Genomic DNA, 13,815 nt, shown 5'->3' on the forward strand with positions numbered 1-13,815 from the left:
ACTGATGTACGTAATTGGGTCACTTTCAGGAGTTTACAAAGTTCTTTGGTCACCCTAGACATAAACGGGGTGCCCTGGTCAGTTAGGACTACCTTAGGAAGACCCACACGGCTGAAAACCTGAAACAACTCCTTGGCAATGGTTTTAGAAGAGGTGTTTCGGAAAGGAATCGCTTCTGGGTAACGGGTGGCATAGTCCATTATTACCAAGATGTGCTGGTGCCCTCTAGTGGACTTCAGTAAGGGGCCAACCAAGTCCATGGCGATCCTCTCAAAAGGGACCTCGATAATTGGCAGGGGTACCAACGAACTGCGGAAATGTGGCATGGGTGCAGTAATCTGACACACTGTACATAAAAAGAGCAGTATAATTCCACTTCCTTAGTGATCCCAGGCCAATAAAACCTCTGGGTGATCCTCTCCCGGGTTTTTTCTGCTCCCAAATGTCCCCCAAGAATGTGCCCATGGGCCAGTTCCAAAACCATCTTGCGGTACGGTTTGGGCACTACCAGTTGCTCAATGGTGTCCTCTATCCTCTGTGACATAACAGGTCCCTTTCAATAATGAAGTAAGGGAGGGCAACCCTCTCGTCAGGGTTAACTAACTCCCCATCTATCTTCACTTTCCTGGGCTTTTAGCAATGTGGGGTCCCTCAATTGCTCAGTGACAACATTTTCTCTGTGCACCTCAAGGTCATCAAACCCTATCGGCCGCTGTTCCTCTTCTGAGGTAGCAGGCTCCTCCCTAGGGACTGGTGTTTCCCCTGCTAATACTGAGAATGGAAACTCGGGAGAATCCTCAGTTATAGGTTTCTGGAGTAGATGGTTCAGGCTCAGAAGAACCACCTACTGGGGAATCTGGGCAGTCCCAGAGTTCCCAGAATTTTGGGAAATCCCTTCCCACAATGGCGTCATGTGGCAGTTTGGGAACTAAACCCACCTGGTGACACAAGTTACCGAGGGAGGTTTCAAAGGAAACCGTAGTCACCGGATATTCTCGAGTGTCCCCATGTACACAAACTACAGCCATTTTCCTAGGATGTAAGGTTTTTCCCACCACTAGATCACTTTTCACTAAGGTGACCAGGCTACCTGAATCCAACAATACCACAACATTTTTACCATCTAAGCACATTCTATATAAAGGTTTCTCATTTCCCTTTACTGCAGTGCATGTGGTTGCAGAAAGGGACTGTCGTCTCTCTGTCAGAAAGTCACACTGCATGGGTTCATCACCCGCTGCTACATGTCCCTCTTCCCGTCAACGGTAACAAATCAACCTTCTGGTCCTCTCCTGTGGGATGGGTCTTCCAGGCCGCTCTCGCCAAACAGTAATTGTCCTGATAATTCCTCTAGTTGCTCCTTGGTACCTCTCTCCACCCCCATCCCTTGATGCAATCTTACCTATAGGTGGGGAGGGTCTGGTCTTGGGGTGAAAAGTATGTACGTCTCTGGTGGAAGAGGACAAATTCTCTGTTAGGTACCTTTCGACCAGGTCTATAAGTTTGTCTGCAGTTTCCGGACCACCATGGTTCACCCATTTCTGCAGGGTGTTGGGAAGAGACTTAAGAAATTTGTCCATGACTACTCGCTCCAAAATTTTTGGTCCGGACAGAGTTTCTGGCTGCAGCCATTTCTTAGCCAAATGGATGAGGTCATACATCTGTGACCGAGGTGGCTTCCTCTACTGATAACTCCAATTGTGGATCTGCTGAGCACGGACATCCAGGGTTACACCGAAACGTGCCAATATTTCCTCTTTTAATCGATCATAGTTTTTTGCGTCTGCAAGCTCTGAATCAAAATATGCCTTTTGGGCTTCTCCAGATAATAGGAGGGCCACTAGTCCAGCCCACTGTTCTTTAGGCCAACTCTCTCTTTCCGCTGCTCTCTCAAACGTGGTCAGAAACATCTCGGGGTCCTCATCTGCAGTCATCTTTGGCAATAAGTCTTACCCGAAAAGTCGGTATGTTACTGGCCTGACTCCCAGCCTCGGTCTGCTGTCTCTGAAGCCGTTTCACGATGGCCTCCATTTTGGGTTTACTTTAACTGCCCGCATTCTCCACCATGTGTAAGGGGTTAGCTCGGTAGCAGGGTGTGTGACCCCTTGGATGGGTTCACTACACACTGAATTTATACAGACAGGCAGTCGAAGACGGTTGAAAACAAAGATTTTGGTATATTCTTCCATCTTGCTGGAAACAAGTGCAAGCATCCAAACAGCATAAACAAAATCGAACATAAAATAAACCCTGGCCACTTGGGGTGTCTATCTTCACCACACAGGAACCTATCTATGGAGTCTGGTACAGCCTAGTGCTGGGCAGACACTGCTGGTCATACAGAAAAATCAAACACCTCCTCACCTCCACAGAAGACTTTCAGTACACTGCTTTTCTTATTCACAAAGCCTCAGGATGCATCAATTCCGTGGTAATCCCCTGGATTACTTATAGAGGCCTTAACTGCCTCATTCTGAACAGCTGAAGTCTTCTAACGCCCTTAGACCTTTTCTGGCTACATTTACAGCCGACGCCTAATAACAATTGGTGTATTGTCTAAACAAGGCAGAAATGTATGTCCCGTCTGTGACAACACCCACAAATTTACCTGACTTCCTGTTATATACATAATACTTTTTTTTTGTCTGTAAGCTTTCTTATATACAAATTGTTACATCTAGCAAGTGCCTGTTTTGATTGATGAAAGTAAATTTGTCTACTTATAAGTGGTAGAAAGATTGAAGTGGAAATTTCCCTGTTGCCTTCCTCTGGATTAACTGGGTATGTGTGTGTGTGTGTGTGTGTGTGTGTGTGTGTTTTGTTTTTTCTCAACCAGATTAGCGCTGCATTCCCACCTGGGCGTTTTGAATCGCAGGAAAAACGCCCAGGTGTGAATGACAAATTGCACAATTCAGATGCCATTCATTTGAATGCCATCTAAAAACACAGTGCGGTTTTGCCACGATTGTCACGCTGCAATCGCAGCAGACCGCATCGCGTGAAGCTTGTCACCCAAAAATAGTTTAGGGGCTTCTTTTGGGCGGCACCGCATTTTTAGGTGCCATTCAAATGAATGGCATCTGGAATGTGTGTTGTGTGATTTGTCATTCACACCTGGGCGTTTTTAAATCACGGGCAGAATCGCGCCTAGGTGTGATTGCAGCCTAATTATGTTGAGTTTTCGGTTTCACATTGGCGTATGAGGAAGAATTGAAAGAAGTGCGGTGAACTTGGGTGTCTTTATTCATTAAAAATTTTGCTTTGCAGATGTCTGAATATTTGTGCAAGCTTAACGACTAATACCTATAGATTAAGAACATTTAACTAGCAGGAGACATAATTGGGTAAGACTCCTGCACAGGCTATAATGAATCTTGCGCTAAAAATAATAATAAATGAGTGACCATATATAAATAAAAATGAAAAAAAGCGTTGAGCCAGAGTCGGCTCAATCAAAAACCAAAATGTAGAATATAAAATCTCAATGTGTGTTCATAAACAAATCAATAAAAAATATATATATTATATAATTGAAGAAAGTCCCCAAAAAAAGTCCAAAAACACTAGGAAGTGAATCCAAATCTGTGGTTTAAAGTTGGGACAATATCCAAGTGAAAGAATTCAGGCTTGACCCTTACCAGAAGTATAGATCCCAGAGGATCAAGAAGAGCCATCCATACTGTAGCCACAAATATGTGGAGCGGTCCTATGTGGAGCGGTACAGGGGTTCCTACTTCCGTAGACTCAGCCCAGTGAAAAATAAAGGGAAAAAGAAAAACAAAAATAGTGCAAAAACGGATGATAAGCAGACACAGACTAACTCCCAGTGGCTAAAGTTGACAGACACTGTGCAGTAAAGCTGGGGTCCCACCACCAAACGAACACACTGACCCTTACCAAAGATAAGCGACCCTCAAAGGATCAGTTTTGCATGTCAGTGTGTAACGATCTACAGCAGGAAGACGCTTGTCAGGCAGGTCATTTTGATCCAGAGGTCAGGTAACCAGGAACCATGAAAGATATGCAAACTCTCATAGTGAAATACCATCAAGGTTTAATTAATAAAAAAAGTAGAGCACTTACAGTTAAAAAGATTCAATGCAGCAGAGATAAAATGTAGCCGGCCGGCAAACAAACAAACGAGGCACGTCCTCTGTACGCGATGACGTCAGCACGCCAACCTCCCAACGTTTCGTCTTCGTATAGACGTGGTCACGGGAATGAGGATGCGTGCCGCGTCACCGCGTTAAATACGTGCATTTCATGGGGCGTGTCAGATACTTGATCTTTAACGAGTGCAAGCCCGCCATCTTAAGTGAGGGAACCCAACCTGGCAGAGCCAAAACTCTAATGGTAAGGCGGATGTTGCCCCGGGACACAAACAAATATTGAACGCGCTATACGCGCGGACATTACAGAAATTAAAAAAATTGGGAAATTATTAAATTAACAGAAAAAAGGAGGAAGGGGTGTTACAAGACCTAGTCCAAAATGATTGGACAAACGGTACAGGTATAAACTAATACAAGAACATCATCCGTGCTTCCTTACAGCTGGTTTATCAATCCCAATAGAGAGGACAGAAATCTGCAGCAGCAGGCTTGCAGACATCAAGTCACAACATCATCACTAGGCCGAATTATGATGAATAACCAGGCAGTGTAGATAATATATTACACATACTATAACAGACATAATATACAAATGAGCGGTCGTGTTAAAAATCAACCTAGCAGTGATTAAAACTCATTACAAAATTTATGTGATCAGGCTGTCATAAATCAATCTGGCAGCAAAAAAAACAAAATGACCCTACATATGTGCAAAATTAACATATATCAAACTGGGACATAAAACATATTCTAAAGAATAGCCCATTATGCAGATGTGAAAAAAATATATATATGAAAAATAGATATATAGTAAAAAATGAAATAAAAATAAGATGAATAAAAAAATATCATGCTATATAAATATAGTATGATATAAAAAGTGCAATGAATTACTTTTAAATAAGGTAACACTGTTCTCAATGGAGATTCATAGTGTAGTCTAATAATTATAACAACAACCTCAGTGCCCTCAAAACAATTCCTTATATACACGAACTCAGTGACAAGTTCTTAACATAAAAAACATTGAGTGTCCACTGTCAAAGTGCAACCGTAATAGTAATAACAATATTGAGCAAGTGTAAATTATAAACGAAGGGTATGGAGAAAAAAGCTGGTTACAAGAATTTTCTATGAAACAGTTGACATCAACTTCAATGTTGAGTCCATGGGGTTCAAAGCTTCTCAGCGTATGAATCCACATCATTTCAGATTTTGAAATGCTCCTGACTAAGTCATTTCCTCTCCAATGAGCCCGGAACTTATCAATCCCTATAAATGTTGTACCTGCGGGGTTTTTATTGTGTGTCACCAGGTAATGTTTCGAAACCGAGTGATTTGGAAAACCGCTCAAAATGTTTGTCACATGCTCATTAAGACGTATGTGTAGGGCCCGCTTAGTCCTCCCCACATACTGAAGCCCACAAGGGCATTGTAGAAGGTATATAACCCCCATCGTCGAGCATGTGATGAACGTATCAATGGGGTAACTGATGGACGTACGACTGGAGCAGAAATTTGTGGTCCTCTTAGGAATATCTGTATTTACTGCACAAGTATTACAGCGGCCACATTTGAAGAAGCCCACAAGCCCAGATAAAAACATAGATTGAATTTCTGGTGGGTCGAGGACATTAGGTGCCAATTTGTTTCTAAGGGGTTGTATCCCCCGAAAGACCACCTGTGGTTTAACTGGTAGAATTTTACTCAAAGTTTTATCGCTTTTCAAGATATGCCAGTGTTTAGCCACTATCTTTTTCACGCTAGCATGCTGACAGGAGTAGTCAGTCACAAAGGGGGTCTTAAAATCTGCCGATGTGTCCTTTTTGGGTTTTACCCTAAGTAATTCCTCTCGGTCTGTGTTGATGACCGTTTCCAGAGTTTCATGAAGAGATTCTGCGGAATAGCCCTTTTCTATAAAGCGTTGAGTTAAAACTTCAGCTTGTTCTCGAAAAGTGTCATGATTGGTGCAGTTACGCTTCAGCCTAAGGAACTGCCCCTTAGGTACTGCACCTAGCCAAGTTTTATGATGACAGCTGTCATTCGGAATGAATGAATTTCGATCTGAGCTTTTGAAATAGGTCGAGGTAACAAATTGGTCATTATCCACTGAGATAGTCAGATCTAAAAAATTTATAGTTGACTGACTAGCTTCATGTTTGAGCACTATGCCTCTGTTGTTCCTATTCAAAAAAGACATGAAGCAAGACAGCTCAGCCTCAGACCCTTTCCATAGGAGAAGGACGTCATCAATATATCTGGCCCACAGCATTATCTGGGGCCTAGAAGATACATCGACGACGTCCTCTTCCCATTTGGCCATAAATAGATTGGCCAGACTGGGGGCGTATTTGGCCCCCATCGCAACTCCGCGGTCCTGTCTATAAAATTGGCCATTATGCCAGAAGAAGTTATGTGTAGCTGCGTATTGCAGCAACTCCATAATGAAAGAGATCTGGGCCAACGGTAGGCCCGAATCTCTTTCAAGAAAAAACGAAACCGCCTCCAATCCCAGATTATGTGGGATCACCGTGTAGAGTGACACAACATCGGCGGTGACCAACCACATATCGGGAGATGGTTTGAGGCTAGATAAGGTATTGATAACTTGCCTCGTATCCTTTAAAAAGGAAGGCATTTTAGCCATCAAGGGTTGGAGAAAAAAATCGACATATTTGCCCACCCGGGACGTAACAGAGTCGATCCCACTGATGATCGGACGGCCCGGGGGGCAAATGGGATCCTTGTGCACCTTAGGGAGATAATATATTACCGGTACCCTAGGAGCTTTAGGAACCAGGAACTCTTTCTCTTTGGCATTGAGAATGCCAAGACGGGAGCCCTTATTAACTATTTTGACCAATGACTTTTTGTACTTATCACCGGGGTTGAGGGGGAGGCGGACATAGGTGTCACTGTCGTTCAAGATGCGTTGCATCTCAGCCAGGTAGTCAACTTTATTTAGGACCACTATCCCGCCCCCCTTGTCAGCGGGGCGGATGACCAAATCTTTATTATCACAAAGTGACTTGATGCCTTTCTCAATGTCTAACTTAGATCTTACTTTTTTGACATTCAGCTCATCTAGGTCCCTAAGTGTCAGATCCCTGAACACCCTAAGGGCTGCCGGTAGATGTCCTGGTGGATTAAAAGTGGAGGCATTAGCCAACCCTGAATGTGTATAATTCAGAGCTGAAGTCCTAGAGGGATTATAGGGGTTGGAGAAAAAATATCGCTGTATATTTATCTTACGTACGAATTTATGGATGTCCATGTATGTTCTGAACTTGTTAATATTTCTTGGGGGGGCATATTTCAGCCCCTTATCAAGAACATCTAACTCCGGACCGGAAAGGGTGTGTGAACTTAAGTTAAAAATCCCTGTTCCAACTAAGTCTTTGGTCTGCACCAATCATGACACTTTTCGAGAACAAGCTGAAGTTTTAACTCAACGCTTTATAGAAAAGGGCTATTCCGCAGAATCTCTTCATGAAACTCTGGAAACGGTCATCAACACAGACCGAGAGGAATTACTTAGGGTAAAACCCAAAAAGGACACATCGGCAGATTTTAAGACCCCCTTTGTGACTGACTACTCCTGTCAGCATGCTAGCGTGAAAAAGATAGTGGCTAAACACTGGCATATCTTGAAAAGCGATAAAACTTTGAGTAAAATTCTACCAGTTAAACCACAGGTGGTCTTTCGGGGGATACAACCCCTTAGAAACAAATTGGCACCTAATGTCCTCGACCCACCAGAAATTCAATCTATGTTTTTATCTGGGCTTGTGGGCTTCTTCAAATGTGGCCGCTGTAATACTTGTGCAGTAAATACAGATATTCCTAAGAGGACCACAAATTTCTGCTCCAGTCGTACGTCCATCAGTTACCCCATTGATACGTTCATCACATGCTCGACGATGGGGGTTATATACCTTCTACAATGCCCTTGTGGACTTCAGTATGTGGGGAGGACTAAGCGGGCCCTACACATACGTCTTAATGAGCATGTGACAAACATTTTGAGCGGTTTTCCAAATCACTCGGTTTCGAAACATTACCTGGTGACACACAATAAAAACCCCGCAGGTACAACATTTATAGGGATTGATAAGTTCCGGGCTCATTGGAGAGGAAATGACTTAGTCAGGAGCATTTCAAAATCTGAAATGATGTGGATTCATACGCTGAGAAGCTTTGAACCCCATGGACTCAACATTGAAGTTGATGTCAACTGTTTCATAGAAAATTCTTGAAACCAGCTTTTTTCTCCATACCCTTCGTTTATAATTTACACTTGCTCAATATTGTTATTACTATTACGGTTGCACTTTGACAGTGGACACTCAATGTTTTTTATGTTAAGAACTTGTCACTGAGTTCGTGTATATAAGGAATTGTTTTGAGGGCACTGAGGTTGTTGTTATAATTATTAGACTACACTATGAATCTCCATTGAGAACAGTGTTACCTTATTTAAAAGTAATTCATTGCACTTTTTATATCATACTATATTTATATAGCATGATATTTTTTTATTCATCTTATTTTTATTTCATTTTTTACTATATATCTATTTTTCATATATATATTTTTTTCACATCTGCATAATGGGCTATTCTTTAGAATATGTTTTATGTCCCAGTTTGATATATGTTAATTTTGCACATATGTAGGGTCATTTTGTTTTTTTTGCTGCCAGATTGATTTATGACAGCCTGATCACATAAATTTTGTAATGAGTTTTAATCACTGCTAGGTTGATTTTTAACACGACCGCTCATTTGTATATTATGTCTGTTATAGTATGTGTAATATATTATCTACACTGCCTGGTTATTCATCATAATTCGGCCTAGTGATGATGTTGTGACTTGATGTCTGCAAGCCTGCTGCTGCAGATTTCTGTCCTCTCTATTGGGATTGATAAACCAGCTGTAAGGAAGCACGGATGATGTTCTTGTATTAGTTTATACCTGTACCGTTTGTCCAATCATTTTGGACTAGGTCTTGTAACACCCCTTCCTCCTTTTTTCTGTTAATTTAATAATTTCCCAATTTTTTTAATTTCTGTAATGTCCGCGCGTATAGCGCGTTCAATATTTGTTTGTGTCCCGGGGCAACATCCGCCTTACCATTAGAGTTTTGGCTCTGCCAGGTTGGGTTCCCTCACTTAAGATGGCGGGCTTGCACTCGTTAAAGATCAAGTATCTGACACGCCCCATGAAATGCACGTATTTAACGCGGTGACGCGGCACGCATCCTCATTCCCGTGACCACGTCTATACGAAGACGAAACGTTGGGAGGTTGGCGTGCTGACGTCATCGCGTACAGAGGACGTGCCTCGTTTGTTTGTTTGCCGGCCGGCTACATTTTATCTCTGCTGCATTGAATCTTTTTAACTGTAAGTGCTCTACTTTTTTTATTAATTAAACCTTGATGGTATTTCACTATGAGAGTTTGCATATCTTTCATGGTTCCTGGTTACCTGACCTCTGGATCAAAATGACCTGCCTGACAAGCGTCTTCCTGCTGTAGATCGTTACACACTGACATGCAAAACTGATCCTTTGAGGGTCGCTTATCTTTGGTAAGGGTCAGTGTGTTCGTTTGGTGGTGGGACCCCAGCTTTACTGCACAGTGTCTGTCAACTTTAGCCACTGGGAGTTAGTCTGTGTCTGCTTATCATCCGTTTTTGCACTATTTTTGTTTTTCTTTTTCCCTTTATTTTTCACTGGGCTGAGTCTACGGAAGTAGGAACCCCTGTACCGCTCCACATAGGACCGCTCCACATATTTGTGGCTACAGTATGGATGGCTCTTCTTGATCCTCTGGGATCTATACTTCTGGTAAGGGTCAAGCCTGAATTCTTTCACTTGGATATTGTCCCAACTTTAAACCACAGATTTGGATTCACTTCCTAGTGTTTTTGGACTTTTTTTGGGGACTTTCTTCAATTATATAATATATATATTTTTTATTGATTTGTTTATGAACACACATTGAGATTTTATATTCTACATTTTGGTTTTTGATTGAGCTGACTCTGGCTCAGCGCTTTTTTTCATTTTTATTTATATATGGTCACTCATTTATTATTATTTTTAGCGCAACTCCCACTTTTTAACTATTGATTTATATGCTGTATAACATTTTGAGTCTGCTGCTTTTTTAAGTTTCTTTTTGGTATGCGCATTTTTTCACTTCTTATATAATGAATCTTGTGCGAACAGTCCAATTAACCTCTAGGTTAGGTAATGTGAGCAGTCTGACAGGTTGCAAGATAAAAGAACCGGGGGCAGTTTTCCCAGGATAGTAAGTGACATCTGTAGTTGGACAAAGGCCAAGGGGTTGTTCAACGCTAGCATTGCGAGCTTATCCATGTTGCCACGCTACTACCAGTGGCCGTGTCCAGTACTTGATCCCCATTAGAACGGTCATTTATGAGAGCAGTAGATGGACAAGAGGCATATACTTAGGCAAGCAAACATTGCAGACAGCACCAGAGATTTCTCAAGATAATTTGACATCGGCGGTAATCATAAATGGACAATGGTGTATGCGTGGGGTGGGGAGACTTGTTCTGGCTGATCACCAACTATGTGACATTGCAGGCGTATAAGATGGCATGGATCAGCCTGGGACAGTTGTGTCCATTGAGGGTGAAAGGGGGGTAGGATAGTCTGTATCGTGTTTCAGTAAACCGCGAGTCATCCTCCGAGCCCGTGCCTCCCCATAGGTTCCAGGCAATCCCCTAACTGATATATAATATAGCTGCAAAAATATATTTTAACGTTTAGAGCGGCCAAAAAAAAAGGGGGTTGCAAGGGAGGTATCGGGTATGATGACCCATGTCCTTTTGAGGAGAGAGTGTGGGGTTCTAGAAGTCTTGGCAAGTAAAGTAAAATAGGGCACAGCTTCTGAATGGAACACAGAGTTTGTCCAAGCTGGTGAAGTCACTGCTGTGTAAGCCGGTAATTGCAGATCCAGACTTGCAAGACTAAATGGACTTCTGCAGGAATTGCACTCAGCTGTCAGAGGCACAAGTACAGGACATTGGAAGCATGTGAACCTTGGGGCTGGGTGTGGATGGATCCATGTAGAGGGGGTACCAATGGGGCAATGGGTGGAACACTGTAAACCTGAACAAAAAGCGAGTAAAGATTGAAAATCAACTTGGCTGAACTTTGACTCCATAGTAGTTAATCAGCGATCTCGACAAGCTCTTCGGGTGTGCAGTGCTTTTTGTCGGGCTGGCACTTTGGTTCAGATGTGAGGCAGAGTGCTGAGATCTTGCCTCAGATGTTGAACGTTGCCTACGGTAATGGAGCTCTTGGGTTTCCATGGGTTCAGATCTGGGTGGGGTATGCTGTGCCATAGGAGGGCGAAATTCAGCATACCATTCTGGCACTTCGGTTAACTGGATGTCCCGTGTTTCACAGAAGTGATGAAGATCTTCTGGCACCCTGAGATGAGCCGTGCGGCCTTGAGTAGATGCGGACAGGCAGAAGGGAATTGTTAGGTACCTCGTAGTAGAGCCTGACTTGTAGGAGGAGACCTCTTCTACAGCCCTGTCTCAGGAGCCACTGGAGTTGGTACAGTGGCCTCGAGAGCACATTGAGGTAGAAATGCTTGTGAGATCTGTGGAAGCTGGCACAGTTGGACGGATGATGAACTACCAGGAAGGACTGGAATGCAGGTCAGTGAGCTGGATAGGGCAGGATCCGCAGCAGGGTGAGACAAGCCAGGTCAATGCAGGTAATCAGACAGAGCAAGGCAGTAAGCTGGAGCAGGGACAGATGAACAGGCAGTAGTTGGCAACAGGTTATCAAGCAGGAAGTCTTTAGCAGAGTCAAGGCAAGCGAAGGTTGGGTAAATCAGCAGAGCCGGGTCAATACAGGTAATCGGATAGCAGTCACAGGTTTCAGGACACTGAAAGCTGCAGATCAACCCGCACTGCACAAGTGCAGCTACTTTTTTTTTTTTTTTTAAATCCCATTGGCGCCAAGCAGCATCTAGCGTGTGCACACAAATGCTGCTTCCCCGGCTCGTTGGACTGGAACCTGTGTGCGCATGCACGCACCTCCGTTTTGCTACAGCAAGTCCCTGACATTGGCCCCTCCTAATAGGCAGCCTCAGGATGTTCAACTGGCCCGTCTTTTCTGGAAGGGCAAGGGAAAAAAAAGCACAAATCAACCTTCTTGTGTGGATGTTACATTCGGGTTCCCAGGAATTGTCTTCTGGACCATACCCTTTCAACTTTATACAGTATTGTACTTGGTTTTGCTGTCTCCTACAATCTAGAATTGCCTCTACTTCGTATTCCTCAATTCTGTCAACCAGAACAGGTTCTGGTGGTCTAAACCCCTCTGTCAAGGAAGGGATCAGATACTACTGGTTTTAATAATGAAACGTGAAGTACAGGATGAATTCTTAGTCAATCAATAGTTCATATGATACCTGATTAATTCTCCTCTTCACTGGGAATGGTCCTATGAACTTGGGTGCCAATTTTCTTAAAAGGACATGCCAACCTGAGGTTGGTTGTGGAGAGCCATACCTGGTTGCCCAGCTGCAGATTCAGTTCCCCTCTTCTTTTTCTATCGAAAGCCTTCTTGCTGTCCGCCTGAGCCTTTGTCCCTGCCTCCTGCAAAACCTGGTTATTGCAAAAGAGGAAGTCCACTGGACTGCTAGGACTGAAGGTTCTGGAAAAAAGTCAGGTAGAAATGACAGGTTAAAGACATAATTGGCAAAGAAAGGGGACTGCCCCGTAGCTGAATGACTTGCATTATTGTAGGCAAATTCTTCTAGGGGCAGTATGGACACCCAATCATTTTGAACAAAAGACGTGTAACATCTAATATATTGTTTGGGTCTGATTTGGTCCTCTGTCTGCCCATTTGTTTGGGTATGGTAGGCTGAGGACAAAGCTAGTTCGATCTTCAAGGTTTCACCCCTCTATCTGACATGGTTTGTAGGGACTCCATGTAATCTGACAATTTCTTTGATAAATACTTGGGCAGTTTCCATAGCGGATGTGTTGCCTCTTATCGGCAGGAAATGGGCCATTTTGGACAATCGGTCCACAACTACAAAGATTACAGTACATCCTTCAGAACACGGGAGCTCTACTATAAAATCCATGGAGTTCATCCTCCATGGTCTATCAGGAACAGGTAACGGTTTCAATAGCCCTCAGGCCCGATTTTTTTTTTTTTTTTTTTTTTTTTTTTTTTTTTGCCGTTTTTATTCTGAGTACAGACAGGGCATGAATTTAGGTACGTATTGCAGAACTCCTCCAGACCAGGCCACCAGAATGTGTGTTGTACCAGCTCAAGGGTCTTATGGACACCAAAGTGACCTGACAGCAGATGATCATGAAGTAGCTTCACCACCCCAACTTAATCTGGAACAAAGATTTGACTCTCCCCCCCCCCCCCCCCCCAAAGTAAGCATCCCTAGATGTCAGGGTGACCTCAGGAGTTGTAGACCTTCTAGTATTTAGCATAAATATTTCTGGTAACTACCTTTCTACTGGAAAGCAATGTAGTCACAAATGGTTGAGACAGGCCTTTTCGTCTCAACAACTGTGTCACAGATACCACGCCATGAGGCTTAGACAGGCCACTTCGGATGGTATATCAGACTCTGTAGAAGTAAGTCCTGCTGGAGAGGCAGCCGCCAAGATGGCCTGACTGCTCC

The 13,815-nt window shown here is 43.3% G+C and overlaps 1 protein-coding gene across 2 annotated transcripts in view; it reads left to right on the forward strand.

The window, feature by feature from the left end:
* CENPM (centromere protein M) overlaps positions 1–13,815 on the forward strand; it is a 163,886-nt gene that overhangs the window by 57,517 nt on the left and 92,554 nt on the right. The window lies entirely within an intron of this gene.

The sequence above is a fragment of the Rana temporaria genome, chromosome 7, assembly GCF_905171775.1.
Source record: "Rana temporaria chromosome 7, aRanTem1.1, whole genome shotgun sequence".
NCBI classification, from domain to species: Eukaryota; Metazoa; Chordata; class Amphibia; order Anura; family Ranidae; genus Rana; species Rana temporaria.